The following is a 24,228-nucleotide window of genomic DNA, read 5'->3' as shown; positions in this document are numbered from 1 at the left end:
TATGGAAGCAAGGATGGAAGGTATATCCCTTGGCAGCGCGGTGTGGAAGGGCTGTGGAAGAGAGTATGGAAGTGTCGTTGTGGGCCTTCGTACTTCTGACTACATCTACAGGCCACAGAGAACTGCTATATAACACTGCATTTTCAGTAAGGCCACACTGACTTAATCTTATGGATGACATCCTCTGAAGACACCCAAACTAGTGCGCGCGAGCGAATAAATAAAAATGTCCAGGCAAAAACAAATGCAGCTAAACAATACAGGAATACTAAGCTGGTATTGTGTATTACAGAAGTACATATGTACTATAACATTGTAACGCTTCTTTCTTTCTTTTTCCACAGTTTATCTGAAAGACAACTGCAACAATGGTGTCAACGCCAAGATGGCGGGGATGATACAGTGGTCCAAGATGGCGGCAGGGGGAATGACTTGCCAGATGACACTTATGGTGAGATGTCAACACAATTGTTGCATTCAAGAGAAGATTTGCATTCCTTCTATTTTTATGAGACATTAACTGCAATTTATTTGCCATTATTATGGCTAAGGCCATGTTGATTTGATTATATGGATGGCATCCGCGCGTGCATGCAATTTTCGGCCGTTTCCAAAAAACAGTTTTCAACCATACTGTAAATCGTTCAAAACAGTTGCAAAATGAGCAAATATAAAATGTAAGTTGCAAAAAAAATATTGCTGTAAGTTGCAATAAAAACTATACTTCAACAAGTAGTGAAAAGTCCAAGATAAGTTAACTCTTTAAAGCAATAGCGATTTTCCTAAATTTTCTTCAGTACCACATTATATGATTGTGTGTCCAACAGTGACACTGTAATTTACTTGTCGTCTACAGGCTCCAAGCAACAAAAATATTGGGCTACGATTCAAGAGCTTCAACTTGGGGAAGTATGCGAACAGCTCATGTATAGACACCATCGGTATAACGGACGCAGATGGCACGACGGTCATGCCGAGTGGCTGTATAAAACCGACAGCGACGCTCCAGAGCATCACCCAAAGTGTCAACATCACGTAAGTTAACGGTGCAAAAGCGCCACCTGGCGTTAATGACAGTAATTACATGCCAGAATGATAGTTAAGTATGTGACCTCATGAAAGTTGATAGCCTTCAACTAAACATTGTAGGGCTACCGCACTAAACTGTGACAATTGTACATGGTACAGTGTATGGCAGCGACTTTTGAACATAGGCCACAGCAAGTAATTTTTATGGATGGTTGACACCAGCGAGCGCATTGATTTTCGCCTGATTTTGGAAAAAAAAGAAAAGAAACTTTGTTGCCTTCTGACAGTGGTCAACATGCCGAAAAAGGGCAAAGATGGAAAGTGGATGACAGATAACTACGAAGAGAGAAGACAAGAAAAAGCTCTGATTTAATGTTTTGTTTCTTACTTTGATGCAGTGATATGTGATGTTGGCTGTGTGTATGTGATGTTCCCACTGAATCAAAACCATCTGTACAACGATTGAGTGAAAATCTAAAAATGTAGGAACCTTGTTCTTTTTGGCCCGTCTTGTTTTTTTTTCGCCCGCTCGCATTAGATTTGGAGTCTGTGGAGGATGTCATCCATGAAATTTACTTGCTGTGGCCATAGTGCAAAAAAGAAAAAGGTATGAAGTGAAATTTAACATCCTAGTTACTAAACACCAAGTGCTAATATAATAATCATACATGTATGTATGTAGAGCATATCATGATAAAGTGAAATTCATCTTCAATTTGCTTTGAACAAAATGGACAGAACCTTTGGTCAGGAGCTATATTATATGATACATGCGATTTTCTGTTTTGTCTGAAGGGTTGTGAAGGGGTCCAGCAGTGCTGATGCCTTTGAGCTCGAATACGTGGTCTTCTACGTGGCTGGTAAGTCTTCAGAATTATATACACATGTATTTTCCAGTTAGGCCATGTTGATTTGATTATATGGATGACATCAGCGCGCATGAATTTTCGGCCGTTTCAACAAAAAAAAGTTTTCAACCATACTGTGAATCGTACAAACCAGTTTCAAAATGAGCAAAAATATACCGTAAGTTGAAAAAAAAAAGATATTTAAAACCCATACCAATATCGTAGAATGCCAAAATCAAACGAAATAAGACGAAAATGTTAAGAAATGAATTTGAAGAGTAGATTATTCGCCAAACCATATTCTGTGCCATTTGCTCAACCTTTTTTTTTTGCAAAACTTTTCACGCGCGCATCAGTTTTGGGGTTCCCAGAGGATGTCATCCATATAATCAAATCAACATGGCCTTACGTTGCCAAACGGGCATTGTAGTGTAGGAAAACCACCCACCGCCTATGTCTTGTACCAAATGTCACGTACTGCAATAGTACTACGACTCGATGGTGAAAATTAAATTGTTATGAACAATGGGAAGTTTATTGTAAATCCATGCCCGAAAGCTAATTGCAAGTTACAAACATAAATGAATTGGAACAGAGTATAAAATAACTTCAAAATGTACATAATGAAATCTAATTGTCTAAAACTATTGCTATGTCTAAAACTATGTCTGAAGGGTTTGACTTCTCTTTTGTAAACCATGGAAGACGTAATGTTCCACCTTTTCTAAAATGTGTGGGTTTTGGGAAGTTAAAAGAAGAATAGTTTTTGGTTTGTCTGTATAGTTTTGGGAAATTGGAATAGATTGTAGAGGTTTGAATAGTCAGCTCATTTCAAGTGTTATGAACAACAGATTAGATATAATGGTCAGCACCAAGGACAGAACCAGTAGCAGCAAACTACGCATTCGGCACAAATAAATGGTAGGGTGGTTTCTCGCAGCATAAATATTTCAACAATTGAATTAATGTCATCTGCGCTTCTTATATTTGTTCTGTTTGGTGACAGTAAGGCCACAGCAAGTAAATTTTATGGATAAAATCCTCCGCAGACTCCAAATCTAGTGCTAAACCACACACACACACACACACACACACACACACACACACACAAACACACATACGTATGTTTAAGTTAGCTCGTCGTCTGTTTAAGCTTATCGTCTATTTAAGCTCGTCGTCTGTTTAAGGTCGTTTGCTGTTTAATGTTTCGTACCTATGGTCCTTCGTAATACGTACATACATACTTGCATACACACATACAAGCGCTACCAAAAGTATAACCTTGGCGAAGGATATACGAATATCAGAGACTTCACATCCACTGATAGCACAAACACTGTTTCTTTATTCAATAGTTTCAAAAGCAGGGGCAGATATTTGCCAGTCATTTTTCATTTTGGTCTTTAATCATTTGGTAATTGGACCAGCCAAAGTTTTTTTCCAAACGCTAACAGCCACTAATGCTGTTTTTTACATCTCCAATCGGAGAAGCATTTACACAGTAAACAAACAAGATATTATAAACATGTGGGGGGTCTAAGATCCCCTTTACATGAATATCATTCATATCATACGATAACATTTCTACTTCATCACAGAGCTAGTGTAATGACTTCCCAGCTAATCTTCCTGTGGTCCTCATTGCACAAAAGTACACACTACAACACCTTTCACCATTCAAAAATACCAATCCTCTTAATAAATAAGAATTAAAGAACATAGGAAAACCTATACAGAAGTAAGATTGCACAAGTACATTTTTTTCTTTTTTCCTGCATTTCGGAATGCCAATCCTCTTAAATAAATGAACATTAAAGAGCATAGGAAAACCTATACAGGAGTAAGATTGCACACGTACATTTTTTCTTTCTTGTTTCCTGCATTTCGGAAATGCCATTATACATCATAATGCCACATCTTCCTGTGGTCATCATTGCACAAAAGTACACACTACAACACCTTTTACCATTCAAAAATGCCAATCCTCTTAAATACTAGTAAATGAATATTAAAGAACATAGAAAAACCTATACAGGAGTAAGATTGCACAAGTACATTTTTTCTTCTTTTTTCCTGCATTTCGGAAATGCCATTAAACATCATAATGCCACATCTTCCTGTGGTCATCATTGCACAAAAGTACACACTACAACACCTTTTACCATTCAAAAATGCCAATCCTCTTAAATACTAGTAAATGAATATTAAAGAACATAGAAAAACCTATACAGGAGTAAGATTGCACAAGTACAATTTTTCTTCTTTTTTCCTGCATTTCGGAAATGCCATTAAACATCATAATGCCACATCTTCCTGTGGTCCTCATTGCACAAAAGTACACACTACAACACCTTTCACCATTCAAAAATACCAATCCTCTTAAGTAAATGAATATTAAAGAACATAGGAAAAGCTATACAGGAGTAAGATTGCACAAGTACATTTTTTTTTCTTTTTTCATGCATTTCGGAAATGCCATTATAAATCATAATGCCACATCTTCCTGTGGTCATCATTGCACAGAAGTACACACTACAACACCTTTCACCATTCAAAAATACCAATCCTCTTAAATAAATGAAAATGAAAGAACATAGGAAAACCTATACAGGAGTAAGATTGCACAAGTACATTTTTTCTTCTTTTTTCCTGCATTTCGGAAATGCCATTAAACATCATAATGCCACATCTTCCTGTGGTCATCATTGCACAAAAGTACACACTACAACACCTTTCACCATTCAAAAATACCAATCCTCATAAATAAATAAATGAAAATTAAAGAACATAGGAAAACCTATACAGGAGTAAGATTGCACACGTACATTTTTTCTTTCTTGTTTCCTGCATTTCGGAAATGCCATTATACATCATAATGCTACATCTTCCTGTGGTCCTCATTGCACAAAAGTACACACTACATTGACTACAACACCTTTCACCATTAAAAAATGCCAATCCTCTTAAATATATGAAAATTAAAGAACATAGGAAAACCTATACAGGAGTAAGATTGCACACGTACATTTTTTTCTTTCTTGTTTCCTGCATTTCGGAAATGCCATTATACATCATAATGCCACATCTTCCTGTGGTCATCATTGCACAAAAGTACACACTACAACACCTTTCACCATTCAAAAATGCCAATCCTCTTAAATAAATGAAAATTAAAGAACATAGGAAAACCTATACAGGAGTAAGATTGCACAAGTACATTTTTTCTTCTTTTTTCCTGCATTTCGGAAATGCCATTAAACATCATAATGCCACATCTTCCTGTGGTCATCATTGCACAAAAGTACACACTACAACACCTTTTACCATTCAAAAATACCAATCCTCTTAAGTAAATGAATATTAAAGAACATAGGAAAAGCTATACAGGAGTAAGATTGCACAAGTACATTTTTTTTTCTTTTTTCATGCATTTCGGAAATGCCATTATAAATCATAATGCCACATCTTCCTGTGGTCATCATTGCGCAAAAGTACACACTACAACACCTTTCACCATTCAAAAATACCAATCCTCTTAAATAAATGAAAATTAAAGAACATAGGAAAACCTATACAGGAGTAAGATTGCACACGTACATTTTTTCTTTCTTGTTTCCTGCATTTCGGAAATGCCATTAAACATCATAATGCCACATCTTCCTGTGGTCCTCATTGCACAGAAGTACACACTACAACACCTTTCACCATTCAAAAATGCCAATCCTCTTAATAAATAAGAATTAAAGAACATAGGAAAACCTATACAGAAGTAAGATTGCACAAGTACATTTTTTCTTTTTTCCTGCATTTCGGAATGCCAATCCTCTTAAATAAATGAACATTAAAGAGCATAGGAAAACCTATACAGGAGTAAGATTGCACACGTACATTTTTTCTTTCTTGTTTCCTGCATTTCGGAAATGCCATTATACATCATAATGCCACATCCTCCTGTCCGCAAAATTACACAGCATGCCACACAACTACATAACACACGGTGCTTTCGCCATTATATACAGGACAATCTCCCTAAGTTTAATGCTTTGAAATAAAAAAACATTGTACAAGTACAATTGTTCTTGCTTGTTTCCTGCATTTCGGAAATGCCATCATACTTCCATGGTTTGTACTATCAGTATACATGTATCTCCTGACTGATAATGATGACAAGAACATAAAAAAGTCGCCTTGCTCAGAACTACAGCTTTTACGTTTTACCATATTTTCAATTCTGATTTCATTGTATTATGTTCTACTTTGGTTCTACGTTATAAGATGTTAAGGTTACAAAATTGTTTCTCTTATGTTAGTTAAGTTACATTGATTTTGTTTTCAATTTGTAACCTGCGTTATTTGATACCTTTGTTAATCTTGAGTTCATTTTGTTAATGAATTTTGTGTGGGGGTTTTCCCCCCAGGAACCTTTGAAAATCGCCATCAGGCGACATGTGTTCTCCTGGTTAAATAAATAAATAAACAAACAAATAAACAAACAAACAAACAAATATCCCTCAAGGGGTTGAGAAAGAGTCTGGACAGTCTACTAGACTGCAGCCAGGCCCACACAAGCCAGATCCTCGACTCTAGGACCAACGTGCTTCAAAGGAAAATATTTCACAAACACCTCTCTGTTGTTGCCATGACCAACTTTATGCCCAAAATTGTCATAAAATTTACGTTATACTTTTTTACTTGAAAATTTTCTGAATATGCTATAAAGTAAGTTTTAACGAATAAATGAAATCAACAACTGAGCATTATGGTAAGATGGGCTCTTTCTAATAATATGTTATGCTGAAAACTAGAGGATAAATTGAAATATCGTCTTTTCTAGATTACTTTAGATTACTTTCTTTTTCTACAAAGGCATCGCACAAAAACTAAGTATTTTAATACTAAGTTCTTATAAGTTATCAGAAAAAAACACATTACAAGCTAGTAAGCAAAAATATTGGAAAACGATATCAATGTCGAAGAATGCCAAAATCAATTCAAAGGGGAAAAAGAAAATGTGAAGACATGAAAATGAAGAGCTTATTATTTACCATACCATAATCCGTGTGTTCAGTCATCTGTTTAACCCTCATGACCTGACCATGTAGACTTCATAATATAAATGAAGGCATTTTTTTTGCTAACCTTTTTATTCACATTCTGGCACCAGTTTTGGGGTTCCCAGAGGATGCCATCCATATAATCAAACTTTATGTACAATGACTTTATGTACAATGTGACGTCGAATGGCCAATTGGTTTAAGCTAGCACACGGGAACGAAAGGTCACGGGTTCGATTCCTGGTTAGTTTTTGTGTCCTTTAGATAGGAACTTTACATTGCATTTCTTGGGGTGGCCGTGGAACTCGCATATGAAGGGTTTCTTGAGGAAGCATCGGGCGTCGTTCCAAAGTAGTTTGTCAAATCGCCAAAAAGCAGCGCAATCTTCACTCCCGATAGCACCGTCATCCGGCTGGTTTGGAGCCCAACTCCGAAAATGACCGAGCGGAGTGCCGTCCACCCACTCGAAGTGCCCTTCTTGGTGCCGATCGTGCAGGCCAAACCAGACTTCTCTTTGGCGAAACGTGGAGGCTATGCTGGCTATACGTCGGTTGGACAAACTGTCTCGGGGCATGGCGAGGGTACCGCCTTTTAGGCAACAGATCTCGGCCGCTGTGTCGAAGTCTACGCGCTCGTAGAATGTTTGGTAGCTTCTTGGATCAAGCCTACCATAACGTGTTTTAACTGGAAAAGTACAAATAAAAGAACTGGAACGTTAACGTTATTTACAGCTCACGAGAAAACGCATGAATTTGTTAAAAATCTGAATATCGTTTTTAAGCTTTTATTGTAGTTGTAAGGTTGTAAGGTATTTGACCAAATGTCTTACTATGTGGGCATTTATGTTTAGCATTCATAAGAAAATACATGAATTATTACACACGATGTTCAAATCACATTTTCAAATGTCACAGTTTTGCACAGGAGAGGGTTGATGGCCAACATTTCTGAGCCAGAAAAATTGGGAACATCTTAAACCTGTTGATTTCTGCATGCGTGCAAACATGGAGCCATTCTTGTCAGACTGAGAACTGTCTGTCACCATTTGGAGGCTGTAATGAAAGGTTTCCATAGCAATGGAGATCCTGAGCCCCTATTGGACTAATTCTCACGGTGATAAAGAATCCTGAGCACCTATTGGTAGTTCAGGGAACGGGAATGGTTCTCCAGAGGTGTATGACCACAAGCTCTTAATAAGGAGGAGGCACAGTCTAGCCTGGTTACTAGACCCATGTTATCTCCCGAGTCTTTATCCTCTCCTACTTGCGGAGAGAATAAAGATGATTAGGCTGGCCCAGTGAGCCACTGACAGCGAGGGATTGATATTGATACCTCACCTGCAGTTGTCATGCGCTGTTCGGATATTCGTCCACCAGTCAGAACGGGAGTAGCCGGCCCCTTGGGCGCTTTTTCTTCTGCGGGCCCAGGAGGCCCCGTGCCGGCTCCTGGGGGCCCAGCCGGCCCCGTGGCTCCCTTCTCTCCTGGGGGCCCAGCCGGCCCCATGGGTCCCTTTTCTCCTTGGGGCCCAGTAGGCCCGGCAGACACAGGCCCAGCCGGCCCTGGGGGTCCTTGTTCTCCTGGGGGCCCAGGAGGCCCGGCAGACACAGGGCCAGTCGGCCCCATGGGTCCTTGCTCTCCCGGAGGTCCGGGGGGTCCGGCACACGCGGTAACCTTTGCCTGGTTTTCTGAAAAAAAAAAGGATTAATCTTAAATTAGATCAAGAAACGTGCATGGCCAACCGCGAGGCTTACACCTTTGGAAAGGTGAACATCAGTAGACAGAAATTATTCAAATCAGGGTCTCATTTGCATAATTATTGAGAAAATGTCACTATAGCATTCTTTGCTAGTCAAAGTCATACGCCACTTTCATACTTGGGACAACATGTGTTATCTTGGTAGACAAGACCATCAACTGATATGATTACTGCAAATGAGGGCCCACACACACAAACCCACAAACCCACCCAAAACAATACTTCCGTACCGGGTAGTAAAAAAGTAAGGAACACTTACCTTGAGCCTTTCTCATATCATAGACAAGTTTCTCCAGGGCGACTGTTCGGTTGTCCAGGTTGAGTTTCAAAGAGTCAAACGTGAGAGACAGCTTGTTCATTTCCTTTAAAAATGTAAGAATACTAAACTTTAAAGACTAATTCAGAAAGAAAGGAGTAACTGCCCAGTACTAGGGTTGATCGCCCTCTTATTAATTGTGGATCCCAAGAAAGTAAAAAAAAAAACAAGAGTTCCGAGATCTCATACCTCCATGAAATATGGGCTTGCATTGTTATAGTTCATTTCAACATGTCCTCATTAATTATGCAAATAACCTCAACATTAACATTATAATATCCATAGTGGTGCTAACCTTTAAGTAACTTATACATGTGACGGGGTATAAAATTCCCATCATTCACCAATAAGGAGTCACAAAATGTTCACATTAATTATGCAAATTAGGTCACCATTGCATAATTAGTATCTGTTAATGTTCCGCCTGCCACAGATTAAATAGATTACATGTATACCAGTACCATTATATGAAACACTGTAATTATAGAATTTCATCATTAATTATGCAGATTAAGTCATCATTTGCATAATTTGTACATTTAATCATGTACAACTGTCTCTCAGGTACCTACACACCAAAAATGATGAAAATACGTTGTTCCAATCTGGACTTATTGGCTTTGAAAGTTTTTACCAGAAACTAACCTGCAGTTCCAGAACAAGCTGCTAGGGAGACCAAACTTACGTCACTTATTCCTGACAGGATAAGCTATCTGTCACCAAAAAGTCAAGACCATAGCTTGTTCAGGACAAAGATACAAAAACCTGAAGTTCTGCTGCAGTACATACAGACATACAGACAGACACACCAAAAACAATACCTCCATTTTTCATGGAGGTAAAAACAGAATTTTTTAACGAAATCCAGGATTGTAAACCTACGGGGAGTAGATATACTTTGTGTTCATGAATTACATCTTACATACTCATTCCATGTAATTGATGAAACTTACTTCGCCATATTACACCACGGTTCATGTTTCATACATTGCTGGTCACCACATTAAACTCAGGGCATACAGGGTCAAAACCCTGTCAGTCAAGTGGAACCCAATCTCCACCCACTCACTTTGGAACCCAAACATACAAACCTAACATACATTACCGTCACCCAAAACAATATTTCCGTCCCGGAAGTAAAAAAAAAAAAACGCCGTCCGGCAAAATGCACCAGCAGAAAGACAAAAGAGGCTGTGAAACAATTCTTACCCAATTAAATGGTGGACGTACCAACCACCAAATATCTAATACCAGCTCAGAAAAGACAAAGAAACAGTCATGCCTTCAAATATTTAAGACCTATCAACCAGGAATTGAGGTTCAAAAACTAGTATTTTCCAAAAACTATCGTAGAGTGGAACTCGGTGCCACCAAGAACAGTGGGGCATCATCACTAGAAAGACTTAAACAACTTCTGTAGTTAGATGTGCAAAGGTAGATGTTAACAGGTCGTAAGGTGTAATATAGCTAGCTGCCGCAGCGCTGCGTGCCTGCGAAGCTGGTTACGCCGAAGTGTGGTTATAATGGCTATACTGATACAGATACGAGGGGCCGGCAAACTGTAAACTGGATAGCTAAACTCCCTCGGCGTGTTATCTCTCTACTTGGCCAATTTCTACTATTTCCAGCCGCGCCCTCAAGCCTGGTAGAGGCTAACAGATACAGAAGCTGGAATATTACGCCAAAGGCCTGTTATACCGGCTACACAGCAGTACAGATACATAAGCTGGTGTATTACACCGAAGGCCGATTATACCGGCTATACCGATAAAGAATTACAGCTAGATACAGATACCTCTTTATAGATGAACGTCAGAGGGGCGAGTAGCACCAAGCTCAGTAGCACGGCGATGCCGGCGGCCAGGAAGCTGCGGTGGGACCGGATGAAGTTACAGAGACCACTGCGGCGACTTGCCTCCTTCTCATAGCTGCTGTCTGTAGAAAAAAAAATCATGGTGGGGTCGTGTGGCGCAACGGCAGCGCGCGACTCGGAATCAAGAGTCCTGACATGCCACCGACCGTGTGCCCTTGGGAAAGCTAGGCACTTAACACGACTTTCCCCACTAGACTCAAGTGAAAATGAGTATTGTCTGTCCAGTATTTGTTTCTATGTGCGGGACACAACATCAGCAACAGCTGCCTCTGTTTCGCGTGCATTGCATTGTTGCAATTTCAATAAAATAAAATCAAAATCAATCAAAACGATTACTTAAAAGTAAGATCGCCCATCAAAGAAGAAATCAGAAGTGTTTTGGGGTATTGGTTTTGTTAATTTTAATATTGAAACTGTGCACGTGGAGAGAACTGTTACCGGGTGTTTTCAAATTTCAATATAATATTCCTTTAGAGGAGAAAAGAAAACCTATCAGATTGATTTTAGTTTACTTAAGTTTTCATTTATTTTTTCTCTTTCTCGACTCATTTACCCATTTGCTTTTCTACTGAGTTGATTCTTTGTATGTACCAATTATGTGACTCGCCACCTTTGTTAAATTATACTTTCAGCTGAATGTTGTTAGCATTAATGTATTACCAGCGATGGCTGAAACTCATTATTATTCATTGCTTATGTCTTGTTTGAATTGAATCTTTGTACCGTGCGCACGATTACCTCATCTAAGTCTATATATCTACCGCCTATGTTTCATTTTGATTTGATTTGATTGCATGTATTATGTTTTCTTTTGTTGGTGCCTTATAAGCCCATTTGTTTGTTTGTTTGTTTGTTTGTTTACTAAACCAGGAGAACACATGTCGCCTGATGGCGATTTTCAAAGGTTCCTTGGGGGAAAACCCCAAACAAAATTCATTAACAAAATGAACTCAAGATTAGCAAATGTATCAAATAACGCAGGTTATAAATTGAATACAAAATCAAGGTAACTTAAATAACATAAGAGAAACAATTTTGTAACCTTAACATCTTATAACGTAGAACCAAGGTAGAACATAATACAATGAAATCAAGATTAAAATCAGGATTGGGCTGGGCGGCATTTAGTCACATGTCAAAAAATTTTCATTCATTCATTCATTCATTCATTCATTCATTCATTCATTCATTCATTCATTCATTCATTCATTCATTCATTCATTTATATTTCTGTATCCAAAGGACTAGAGATAAAACATAGCATGTTTATCATAAGTGAGCTAGAGTTACATGCATTTTTGTTAAATTTGGAAAGCTGTATAAAGCTGGGAGACATGAAAGCCTGAATGGTACTACCCTGGGAGCCAGACTAGTATCGGTCCGCTAGCCGGTTTCCTTCGGTAACGAAGAGCCTCTCGACCGCCCCGCCGAGGGAAATTGCACGGCCCTATTAATAGTCCGCGAGCGGGCCAACCGAACTCCCCTCGAGCTCAACTCCCCTGTAGCAGTAAGTTCGTAGCCTCTACAAGGCTTTCGGAAGGGGGCTGGAAAGAGCAGAAATTGGCCAAATAGACAGATCACATTCCATGGGAATGGTCCTCTAGAGAGTACATTTTGCCGCCCCCGTGTGTGGACCAACTCCCCTGTAGACGGTAGGCGTAGTGCTCTTGGCTACCGATAGCCTGGTTAACCAGACCGCCGTGAGCTCAGCGCTATCCCTTCGGCGCCGAGAGCGTTTGGGGCCGCTAACCAGGCCTCAATTACCGCGCTTCGGGGGGGGGGGGGTAGGTTTCTTCTCTCACAACGGGTGTGTCCGTGGCATAACTCGCCTGTGTATGGTAAAGGCCGGGGCCGAAAAATTACCGCCAAGCCGACCCAAGGTTTGGTACCCAGGCTAGGCTACCGAAGGAAACCGGCTAACGGCCGGCCCGATACTAGTGACTCCGAGGGTATAGGCCGGTACGTACCTGCAGCCGTGTCGGTGTACTTCGCGCGACGCTTCACCGCCTCGGCCTCTTCATTCGTGTGCGAAGACGTTCCATGGCCGTCTTGCACATCATCTGAAGACTCGTTGCCATGGCGGCCACGCCCTCCGGAGCCCCCCTGATGACCAGGTGGTGCCTGGGACGGCGGTCCGCGGGTTTGGCCGGGGCCGGACCGCGGGGGAAGGTTTCGGACGGGCACTGCCTCCTCGTACATATCTGGTCTGTTCTGTGCACGCACCCAGCAAACAGTGTATTAACGATAGGGGTGTATAAATGTAGCAAATAATACCATAATTAGTCTGAAGACGTAAACACATTTATGCCCTTCTGTATGAAAGAAATGGTTGGGTATCAGATGTGTAGATGGCATTTTGTTTTTCTGCAACCTACCGACTAATTTTCGGAGAAAAGAAGTGATTCTTAGTTTGATGTCCACGCTTCAAAGTAATCCTTTCATAAGGAACTTCAGAAGAACCAATTTGTTTGCTGGATTCTGTTGCGTAATTAAAGAATTTTTCTGTCACATTTGCGCAGCGTCCTTGCCATAGCTTTACTATAACATGTACACATGTATCTCTGACAGAAAAAATGGACTATTCCATGAGTACACGCATTCAAAAATAGACGCTACTCTCCAAGCGGAGGTTTAGGCTACGGCTTATTTTTGACTTGTTTTTATGCGTTTCTATCGGGCTCTATTTCTGGACTATTCTTCGGAATGTTAAATTTTTCACTTGGCTGATTTTGAAACTTTTTCGTGTATATGTGTGTATGGGGGTGAGTGAAATGTGAGGCATTTGCCTGCAAATGTTGCCTTTCTCGTTGATTACTTTTGGTCCTTTTGCAGAACATCACAGCATTTTCAGCCACGCGACAAAACCTGTGTCTCAACAGGGTCATGGAGATATGTAGTCACCGTAGGGGGGGGGGGGCAATAATTCGTGTGTGATAATAATAGATCAGGTTTACTCTTTGTACCACTTAACTTAACAAAATGGCTTCATGTGATTTATAACTTTGAATACAATTTAAGTTCGTCTTGGACACATACAAATTCTGTTTTAAACGTTTAACATATTTTACCCCACTAAAACTACCATTGGGGTAAATAATGATACTCTACAGCATATAGAAGAATGAACATTGTTACTTTTGAATTAACAAGTCGGTCTCTGAAATCGGCGTTCAAAATTTTCCGGCGGGAATAGTGTGGCTGTAGAACGTCGTCTGATTTCTGCATCCAGAATCCTTTGCGGTGCCACATGCCTCTCGCGCCTCTCAGAAAAAGATCGCACGTTGTCAAAAGTGTGTAGGCCAATATCTTGCAATGTATTTCAAGTTTGTTTGTTTGTTTGTTTGTTTGTTTGTTTGTTTGTTTGTAAAATCACGCATATATTTTTTGTCTCGTAAAGCAAACTGCACCGGAAGTGACTTCAAGTGCGCCAACGGCCGCTGTTTGGACTCGAAACTGAAGTGCAACCGCAAAGATGACTGCTTCGACAACTCAGACGAGGGCACCCTGTTGTGCGGTAAGTGAATCACGCTATTATATAAAACGGCTGTAGATGATTCCACATATTTCATTCCAACTGCTGGCTCACGACGGCTGCATGTTGCTACCATCAGTAAACTGCAACAGGTTGACATCGCCACCAGTCATGGTAGAAAACCAATCTTAAATCTCTTCCCAGTATTTCCTTGATAAAAATGAGTGAAGTTTTATAATAGTGCTGCACGCGGTGCAAAACAGTAGTGTTGTATCCTACATTTATGGCATTTATCTTTCTATATAGATAATATGGTCTCGCCTTTGGAATGAAGATATTGACCTATGTATTAAGTGAATATGGAATCTGGACATGACAGCAGTACATGAAAAAAATATCGGTCTCTGTACCAGCCATGTATCAGAACTTCTCGCTCTTTCTTGTCCTTGTACTTTGCTCAGACCTGGGCCTGTTCGGGAACTTCTGGAACATGTTCATGCGGCTGGGGCTGGCTGCTGTCATCGGGATCCTGGTGGGCGTGGCCGTGCTGCTCATCCTCATCATCGTGCTGTGCATCTGCTGTTGCTGTGCCTGCTGTCGCCGGAAGGACAGCAACGCGGTGTAGCTGCACCGTTGCCGTGTGCCTTCCGTCGTCGGAAGGACAGCAATGCGGTGTAGCTGTACCGTTGCTGTCCCTGCCGTCGCCGGAAGAACAGCAACGCGATGTAGCTGTACCGTTGCTATGTCTGCCGTCGCCGGAAGGACAGCAATGCGGTGTAACTATAGTCTATACTATACTCGCTAGTCTATCAGGGCGTTTCAGCCATCACTAGTCTGCATTATAGAGTGAGGCAAGTGACATGTTCTTTCCCAATGGCTAGTAAGCTGATCACAGATTTTTGTGGGACCAACGTGGATTGAAATGTTGGAGTACACAAATGGATTTATATTTACCGTAAGTCATGCTGTTGTAGTTTCTTATGTCAGAGCGATCAAAGGCCTTGTATTCTTCCCTCCTTCCCTTTATATAATCCTCGAGCCATCTCCATGTCTTTACCGATGTGCGATGATATTATGCACTTAGATTATCCCACATTTTTTACATGCGGTAGCCTGTAATGTGATGACGGTAGACGTAAACCATGTGATGTAACGTATGTTCAAGCTAGATATCCCATTTCAACTGTTAAAAAAAACGTTTACTGGTATGTTAATTGTTGACGTATTTGGGCTGAAATCAGCACAATTTAATGAAACCTCTGATGTCCAAAGCTAGCCCGAACTCAAGATAACATTGATGGTACGAGTAACAGGTTAAGGGTTGCTGTCCATGGACTTAAAATAAATGTTCGTCTGGATGACATTGTACATATGCACGTGTCAATTTGACTGACGCATCATGAGAATTTTTCACATAATTCAAGCTAGTCTTGTCCTGGAACTAGTCCAAAATTTCGAATATGGTATGTCGAAAACAAATCAAAATCTGTCAATATTCAATGACAAATTTACATAGAATTGATTTGAGACCAGGACAAGTAACTCCCTTTCTACTCTAAAGAAAGGCAAAAAAATTAATAACGGCACGCATTTGTAAAATCCGTAACTTTTTGTGTGTAGTATCATGTGAGAAAGCATCCGACGTGTGCCTTTGAAACTGCTGTTGACTGTACCGTTGTTATTTGTTTCACGATAGACCGTTTTCGAAACTTAGGCCACAGCAAGTAATTTTTATGGATGACATCAGCGCGCGCATTAATTTTCGTCTGATTTTGGGAAAAAAATGTGTTGCCTTCTGACAGTGGTCAACATGCCGAAAATAGGCAAAGATGTCTGCTGCCATGCCGGAAGGTGGATGGCAGATATGAAGAGAGGAGACAAAAAAAGGCTCTGATTTATTTAATGTTTTGTTTCTTACTTTGATGCAGTGATGTGATGCTGGATGTGTATATGTGATGTTTCTACTGAATCAAAACTATTTGTACAATGATTGAGTCAAACTTTTAAATTGTAAGAACCTTGTTTTTTTCGGCCCGCCTTGGTTTTTTTTTGCCCGCTCGCATTAGATTTGGAATCTGCGGAGGATGTCATCTATTCAATTTACATGCTGTGGCCTAAAGTATGATAAGTGTAGGCAGCTATGCATTGTGCAATCACTACTTATAAGCTTTTATTGCTGTCTCTATATACGTATATAGATACTGTTTGTGAATGCAGGCAGTCGAGTGTTTGTGTGCATTACTAGTATGTAGCCACCAGTCAAGCACTTTTAACAGTACATATATTAACTAACTATTCGTTAACATTCCTTGTGTGCACATATGCCATTGTTTAGTGTAGTGTAGTGCATTGTATTGTACATGTATTGACAATCGGTAGATGACGTTTATATTGCAAATGTGTTATCAGCCAAAATATTTGGTAAATGAAGTACCATCCTTGTCAACTCCGTCCATGTTGTTGAAATAAGGCCATGTTAATTTGATTATATGGATGACATCCGCGCGCGCATGAATTTTTTGCCGTTTCCAAAAAATAAGTTTTCAACCATACTGTAATTCGTACAAAACAGTTGCAAAATTAGAAAATATATACCTTAAGTTTCAAAGTAAAGAAATGAATTTGAAGAGTAGATTATTCATACCATGCTCTTGTGGCATTTGTTCAACCTCCATGACCACGTAGATTTCATGTTGAAAGCAACTTTTTTTTTATTCGCACGCTCACACCAGTCTTGGGGTTCCCAGAGGATGTCATTCATATAATCAAATCAACATGGCCTAAATCTAATATTATGTGCTCATTTTATCTTTCCCTGTGTGTGTTTTACAATATAGTACATGTAGCTGTCTTGTTACTGTATGTAAATGTGTTGAAAAGTTTCGTATCTTGTCATCTGCTCGGGTCCTTTGATTGGTAATAAAATTTTGTCTGTTATAATCTGTGTGTCTTATTCATGATAGGTTCAAATTAATTGCTGTTTATGATTGGATTGTAATTAAGGTCTTTCATGCGTCCTGACCATTGCAAACCGAAGCAGGCAAAAGTGGAATTTTAGCATGAAAGTTCATCTGTGTTGATATACTTCATTATGACCAAAAGGGCTAAACGTTCTAGCCAACACTAAGTAAATTGGGACTTACCCAAATTTTCGACCGACTCCGTCAGCCTTGTTTACGGAATGGACAAAGTAAAAATTCTGGACTCAGAACCGGATTTCTTCGTGAGAGAGTAGGCGGTGTACATTCGGGCCAACCGTCCAACACTGAACAGAGACGGGGGGCGACACAGGTTATCTGACACGTACGACCCTTAAAAAAGCGGAATTTCATGTAGTCTGTAGCAGTATTGCGACTTTGTACCTGCAGTACCGTACAGAGCCGTTAGATTACGTATAACGTTACCCACAATTGGCTAGGCCTTTACTGTCCCAATGAGGATATAGGGAAAACTGTTTGGTTGTACATGTTCTAACCCCAACCTACCTACCAAATTTTCAAGAATTCCAGTGCTGAAGAAAGTCGAGCACCGGTTTTCCAGTGCTAAAGTCTTCGTTCCAGTGCATAAAGCTCCCTCAGTACTGGAATTCCAGTGCTAAACGTCTTTATTCGGTATCCATTTGCTGATCTCTTTTCAGCACTGGTGTCAGTCCAACTGAAGCTGCCTCAGCACTGGAATGTCTCAGCACTGGAAATCCAGTGCTGACGAACACTTTAACGGAAAAACTTTATTGCAGGACAATTGAACATGGTACAATGTATGGCAAACTACGTACATAAAGAAAGTAACAAACAATGAAATAAATGTGTTGAATAGGACTTAATGTCGAATAAAACCTAACATATCTTAATTACTCAAACAATAAGGGATATCACAAGTCTTTGACAAAATGTTAAAATCGAGTGGGGGCTAATCACATGTTCCGGTATTTTTTGGCGACCTATCTACATATTTTTGCGTTGTGGGAACCTTTACACGTAAAGATATATTCAAATCTGTGTTCCAGTGCTGAGAAAAGAGGGAGTTATTGTAACAGTTGTATATTTGCCCCAGGCATACCGTTTCAATACACATGGACGTAGTCGGTGGCATTGTTCGTTGAAAGTTGTTTGTGGTGTCAGGTAACCGTGCGTAGTCTCAACATGACGTGACGTGGTGCCATTGTGAATATAAATCACACCTGTCGGGCTTTGTTTGTCGGCCCGGTCCCATGGTGTAGCGGTTAGCACTCAGGACTCTGAATCCTGCGACCCGAGTTCAAATCTCGGTGGGACCTGAGACGGAACCAAAGTCATTTTGATACCAACGAGCCTGTTTTACACACGTTTTTAGTTCAATATGATAACACTTTAATCCTTTTCACTATCGATCAAAAGTGCAAGGAGCCGATTTGCAAATGACTGCAAGTGATATATATAATTTTATTACTAAGTACAAATGTACTAGTAATAGTAGTAGTAGTAGTAGTATGCAACAACAACCGACAACGACAACCACGACATACATGATGTAGTAGTAATGCTACTCTCCAAGCAGAGGTTTGGGGTTCTGGCTTATTCTAGGCTTTTTTATCCGGCTTTCACTTCTGCATTGGTATCTTTTTGGGTTGGCGATAACAGTACAAAATCGAAATCCCAATTAAAAAAAAGCCTAATAAACACGCCAAAAATAAGCAAAAACTCAAACCTCTGCTTGGATAGTAGTAGTAGTAGTAGTAGTAGTAGTAGTAGAGCAAGTAGTCTCTTCATGTGTGGCGTGAAGAGTATGAAAAAAATCTTTGACTCGCTCTGTTTAAGCCATTATTTCACCACTTAATCCCCTCCGTCAAACAGGAACATTTGACCCGTACAGGCGCCAACAATCGCCCTCAGATTCCCCCCATTGTTGATCGGATTGTGACACACCTGCTACCCGATACCTTCGTGTGCTTAGATCGGGTTTCAGTCGTCCTGCAGGGGCTGTGTTTGTGCGATTTCACGGCAAGTTGTTCTTAAATAAAGGCATCCAGTGCAGTTTTTAGGGCTTGGAAACCCGTTTTTTTTTGAGCCAATATTCTAGTCATTTATCTACATACATGTACTAAGTTGAAACCACACTATCCCCAATGTACATTGACCCTCATGGAGCAAAAATTCCCAGAATTCTGACAGAAGATTGTTACTGGAATGGCCCTGGGCTGATTTTTAGGGTACCACCCTGCAGAAAATAAAGGAGTAATCTTGTGGTTTGTTTCTGCAGTTTTAGATGCCCAAAGTATGAAATACTGACTGATTCAAATGTGGTAATGTGGGACAGTATGTGTACATGTCATACAGATTGCCTTATTAAGAATATTTCCAGTTTTGCTGCCGGCATGCCATGAAATCGCATTGGATGCCTTTAAAAATACTACGGGAACAACACATAACATAACCTGTAACGAGCAGTCGTTACGGGTTTGGTATTTTAGCAATTGGTGCCCATATCCGGAGTCTGATTAAGAATAGTCCGTGCTTGGCATAACCCCCTCCACACCCTTTGCCCCACCCTATCCTCCCAGGTAGCCTCCGTGACAATGACGCCATAGCACGGACGGTATCACTTTTCTACTCAACTCAGGTGTAACTAGGGACAAGCCGAGAACAACAGGTGGATTTTTCACAAGTCATGGAGCGAATTTGGCTTGTTTTGGCGATCTTTGCTGCTTTTGGGACACGGGGCACTTACGAGGACATTATAACCATACCGAGTAAGTATGTTTAAGTACGTGCTAAGTACGGGCTTCGCCTAACAAGCCTTCTCCGCCTGGGGGTTAAGGTTGGAGTGTGGGAGGGGGGTGAGTAGGGAACGTTGGGTTGCGAAGGGTGTTGGGGGGGGGGTATGCCGATAGGTTGCAGTCTTGTTTTGAGACGACGAAAAGAGAATTGGTTGAAATTCGAAACACACGGCATTTCATCAAAACGTTTCCAAATCGACAAAGAGGAACAACAGAGAAACAACATTGAGCATGTTTTACAACAATCTCATGTTTTGCTTCCATGGTACACCAAAACAGAATTTAGAAAGGATTTTACCTGTACGATGCGAATAGAACAACTAGCTGCCTTGTACTTGCACGGTAGGGAGTCTAAAATAATCAGGCTCACGAAGCAATTCTTTGACAATATTGTGGACCACCGATTCGTGAAAATGGTTAACGGTTTGGTATCATGAATAGGCTTATACGGCAAGACATTACTAGTATTGTAGTAACTCCGGCTTTCTTGTAGCACACAAGCGGGTTGTCTTAGTTATTGCTATGATGAAGCAACACAGTGCTGTATAAAATAGCAGTAGATATAGAGATGTAGAGATATAAAAGTGTGTGCTAGAGAGTACATGGTAAATAGTACCTGCCTTAGTTCTGTGTTTGGTAATCACATAACCTCCATTCTTAGTCGGTGAGGCGTATCCCACGTACATGTCTACTTGGCACTGTTGTGTGGACACCCTTCTCAGGCATGCAGTTCTTGTCCCTGGCCGTAGCTTTTTTTTGTCTGTAGATTTTGGCCTGTTGGTCGTAGATTTATACTGTTCACATTAAAACATTCATTAAAACCTACATTGACCAATTGGGCTTAAAATGAAAGCCATGGACAAGCATTAAAGTTATTTTCATTATTCTATGCTGAGTCCTGTAAAGGAACAGAGGGGATAGACTATAATTTTAATTACGTTTGCGTTTTAGAAGAATACTTGTTGCTTACAAACAGACATACACGGTGACAGTATATATGTGTGCCAGGACATCTTTATTCATATGATAGGGTAGACAGATAACGTAATTAGTCTCACGGGCTCTCACGTTGCAAAGAAGGAGATTTTGTTTTCAACGGGTCCAAAATTGGCCCTTGGCGGCCATGTTTTTATCCAAGAGGCTGTCGCTGTCCCTTTTTAACGTAAAAGGTGACGATTCTTACCAACAAAAACTACAAACCAAAGAACAATTCTCAGGACAATTTTATGAGATTTATGAGAAATCGATTCTAGAATCCCGCCAATTCGGCGAATTAGAGCAAAAACGGTAGGGTGACAGCGCAATTCAACACGCAATCCGAACAAGAGTGATTTGTGAAGACAGATGAACTTTCATGATAGTATAAGAAAGAAGAATTCGGAGATCTCACACCTCCATGAAATATGTAGAGTTTATGTTAATGTTTTAAGGGGGATTTACCTCATTGAATATGGGAATAAGGTCGTAATTAACATAATATTGTTTAATTTATGGTTTTCTAAACTCAAATTACAATATTTTGCGTGTGAAATTCCTATTCAATATATACAAAAGATACCAAAACCGGAAGTTCTGCTGCAGTACCAAGGTCAGCCACCAGGAGGCCCATATTTGACCGTGACCGTTGTTTTCCTACGACCTACCAACATACCAAATATCATTACAATACATACAAGCGTTCTAAAGTTATGCTGACTACAAATGTGCGGAAACACACACATAGACAAACACACACACAGAGACACACCAAAAACAATACCTCCATTTTTCATGGAGGTAATGATCACATTTAATGTTTTACTTAACATGACGTTCTCAGAGGGAGTGATAGACGACTACTGTAACCAAACGGTGGACAATCCGGAAGATGCCGGATACGTCCAGACCCAGACTGACCTGACGGACTTCCTGAAGGTGGACGGTTATGACGACAATGCCGACTGTAGCATCACTCTGGTGGCTCCGGCCAACCGCAAGTTTCTCATACAGTGGACACAAGTAAGTCTCTTCACGATATGACTGACCTGTGTTTTAATGAAGGCATCCAATGCAATTTCAATGGCAAAACAAAAGATATTATGGATGAGAAAATCTGTCTGATATTAACATTTACTGTCATTTGGCACATTTTCGGTATCACTTCATACTTGTAGTAGACAAAACAAAATACATGAAGCATTATTTCCCACGGGTACCGTCAATAAAAAGATACGAAAGATAAGAAACAAGCAATTGTTTTTTGCCTCACAGACATCAGTATGCTATGGATGGGATAGTGTTGATTAAATTTATTACGTATACATTATAACAATCACCAGAAAATTGACTTTGGAAATCCTGGACATCACAGATATTAAGCATACATATCCAATGATTTTCCACAACATCATTGATAATTTGTATTGTTTATATCATGAAGTTAGAATAGTTTTGACCTAAATATTTTCTAAGTATTTGAAGTCACTACTGATTGTTTATTGTGTTTAAGTTCTAGAAATACTGAAAATAATATGCGAAAAGAAATACACATTAGTTGGCCTAACAATAAGAGATCTGATCGGAAAATCCAATTTGTGAATTTTGAAAATATGATTTTTTCTTTCGAAACAAATATTACAGCCCATCGACTTCGAGTTTGATGACGGCTGCCGGGACTGGGTACGAGTTCACGATGGGTACGAGAACGACACGTCACTGTACTCCCAGGGCGAGCTGTGCGTCTTCGCTACTGCAGAGGAGACCGCCAATCTGACCAAGGCCACCTCGGGGAACGTCGTGACTGTCACCGTACACACTGACTCTAACCCCTCCTCCAACAAGGGCTTCAAACTGCTCTACACGGTCTTCTACGAACCCGACAATGCTGGTGAGAATATTCTTTTAGAATTTTTTATGTTTACCAGAGGAAAACATATTATTTTTGCTACGTTTCTTCTTCTTCTTCTCCAAACAGTGACCTCTGACCTGACTGAACCAGATTGTCTCTCACCATGGCAACTGGTGTTGGGTTACATAATGTTGCATTTTTACAGTATCGGGGGTTTAGACTCTTGTCACCATCTACTAGTATGTGTATGTGTTTAGTAAGAATTACCAGAGCAGACCATATGCGAAGGTAAACATTATGCATTTGCTTTGCAAATGTTACTTTTCTAGTTTACAATTTATCACAACACCTAATGACAAAAACAAGATGACGACATACTCAAGCTCATGGCTTATGTTCGTCATCGAAAGAAAGAACATTACAAAAGTAGATCAAAACAAATACAGACATGCAGAGCATAGGGGTAATAATCTAAAGTAAGGTTACCACGCATAATATAACTGTGATCATTACCTTCGCCAAGAAGGTTATGTTTTCAGTAGCGTTTGTCTGTGTGTGTGTGGGTGGGTGTGTTTGTGTGTGTGTGGTTTAGCAAGATAACTCGAGAAGCAGTGGATGGATTGGAATGAAACTTGGTAGGTCGGTAGGTCTTCATGAGACCTAGCAATGATTAGATTTTGGGCCCCCTGGCGGCTTTCCTAGGTACTGCAGCTGAACTTCCGGTTTTGATATCTCATGTTCTGGACATGCTAGGGTCACGAATTTTGGATGGTAGATAGCTCTTGGGGTAGGGAAGAAGTGACATGAGTTTGGGTCCCCTAGCGCCTTGTTCTGGAACTGCAGGAGCATTTGTTGAAAAAAATTTGAAGGACGATAACTCAAGAACCGGTTGACGTATTGTCGTGTATTTTTGGTATGTAGGTAGTTGAAGTGATGCTTTACATAATCAGATGGCAATTATGCAAATCAGGAGCTAATTTGCATAATCAATGAGGAAATTCTATAAATCTGCTTTGTTCGATAATAGAACTATGAAACACTTGTGACATCTACTTGAAAACGAGAAAAACATCTGAGGATATAGATTATGTAAATGAGGACCTAATTTGCATAATTAATGGCAAATTCATATAATTCCATAGTTGTAACTGCTGCACCCCGAATTTCATACTTGCCACGTGAAGGTGAACATCAATAAACATAATTTATTCAAATCATGACCTCATTTGCATAATTTATAAAGAAGTGCTATAATAGCCTTTTTGTTATTATAAGGCTGTCATTGGATGGAGAATATG

At 40.1% G+C, this 24,228-nt stretch overlaps 1 non-coding gene and 1 pseudogene across 1 annotated transcript; both read left to right on the top strand.

Annotated features, from left to right (window-relative positions):
- The window catches only part of LOC109464700, a 46,420-nt pseudogene that overhangs the window by 19,732 nt on the left and 2,460 nt on the right, over positions 1–24,228 (top strand).
- Trnaq-cug lies at positions 18,553–18,624 on the top strand. Its single transcript has one exon. It is a non-coding gene; the product is annotated as a tRNA-Gln (tRNA).

Source organism: Branchiostoma belcheri, unplaced genomic scaffold (assembly GCF_001625305.1).
Source record: "Branchiostoma belcheri isolate BF01 breed outbred unplaced genomic scaffold, Haploidv18h27 scaffold14, whole genome shotgun sequence".
Taxonomy (NCBI): Eukaryota; Metazoa; Chordata; class Leptocardii; order Amphioxiformes; family Branchiostomatidae; genus Branchiostoma; species Branchiostoma belcheri.
Note: the sequence above shows the minus strand (reverse complement) of the source record. Positions and strands in the feature narration are given on the sequence as shown.